This window comes from Otolemur garnettii, unplaced genomic scaffold (assembly GCF_000181295.1).
Source record: "Otolemur garnettii isolate 467f Iridium unplaced genomic scaffold, OtoGar3 scaffold00010, whole genome shotgun sequence".
In the NCBI taxonomy this organism is placed as follows: domain Eukaryota; kingdom Metazoa; phylum Chordata; class Mammalia; order Primates; family Galagidae; genus Otolemur; species Otolemur garnettii.
Window position 1 is genome coordinate 30,449,617 of NW_003852405.1, and position 1,586 is coordinate 30,451,202.

Genomic DNA, 1,586 nt, shown 5'->3' on the forward strand with positions numbered 1-1,586 from the left:
CTTCCCTCCCTCCCTCCCTTCCTTCCTTCTTTCCTCCCTCCCTCCCTTCCTTCCTTCTTCTACTTCTGCTTTTCTGGAAATGAGAAAATGGCAGCATACTCAACGGTGGCTTTTTCTTACGAAGATGCTTTACCCAGTAAATTACCTCCAGCCTCAGTTTGCCTCCAGGTCAGCCTCTGTTTTTGTTTTTTCCCCATATTTCTTTTCTTTGCATTTATACCCACAACTGACTGGTAGGTTTTCCTTCTGTTTCTCATGCTGGCTCACCTAAAATCCAGTTATTCTGCCATATGCCTGATGGTCAACATGCATTTCACAGCAAAGTAGCAGAAAGGAAAGAGTGGAATAGGGGGACCTGAATGCCAGAGGCAGTGAAATCCCCACCAGCTCATGTTGCTTGCAGAGGCTGTTCTAGAAGCAGGGTCTTTGGAATGTCATTTCGGGCCCAGGTCACAGCTTTGTTTTTTCTGCTTTGACTAGTCAGGGTGCTTTTGGATTATCTTTTAATCAGGCTAATAATTTTAACCAACAATTAAAACACAACAAATGGGAAAAACAAGAGCTAAGCCACAAACATGAATTAAAGAAAATTATAAAGATAAAATTATTACCAAGACAACTCTGCAGGAAAGAGGTCTCTTGGCATGGGTGGTCTTGGCTAGGCACAGAGCTGAATGAGTATGAGCAAGCAGTGAGCAGATTGCTATTGGTGAGGTTCAGATTGACTGGTGAATGGGCGGGCCAGGAGTTACCAAGACAGTGCTCAAGAGTGTTTGCACAGAGTAAGATTGTTCTTTATTTTACCAGTAACTCAATCCCTGGGACTTGGAGCCCCCAGGTTGCCAAATGCTGAACAAATTATTATACACTTGTAAGTTGTTGCTGTTGATATTCTTCTTTTGTGGTTTAAAGCCAAACTTGGTGCAGACGGGTGATGAGGAAAGTTGAGGCTCCTCTATTGCTGAGTTTTCCCACCTAGGCTGCATTTTGACATTTTGGGCAGGATGCTTCTCTGTTGTGGGGACCTGTTTCGGGCATTGTAGAATGTTTAGCAACACCCACTCACCCTCAACCAAACCCTTTTTAACCTCAACCCGCTAGATGCTATGAGGACCCTCCTCAGTTGTGACAAAGAAAAATGTCTCCTGACACAGCCAAATGTTTTCTAGAAGGTGCATCCCCATCCCTGGCCACATTGAGAGCCCCTGCTTTCATGAACGGCGTGAAAGAGAGTGGGTCGTCTGCCTACCTCTAGACTTTCCCATGGAGTAAGCATGAGACTTAAAAAAGATTGATCAGAGGTTGCGCTCTATTCCAAATTGAGTTAGGTATTTTATTGATAGCCTGCAGGTACTGCACTTAGACCCTAGGGACACATAAAGGTAGATAAGTATAATCTGAGCCCTACCTTCAAGGACTTTGCTTCCTACTAAAAAGAGGAAGTGATGCCTACCTGCTCATTTCAATACAAAGTTGTTAAACGCAACCGTGTATCTCAGGTCAATAAATATAAGGTACAGAGAAACTGCAAATGTGTAATCTTCCCATTCCCCCTGGGGTACAGCTGTCACTGAAGGCTTCATTGA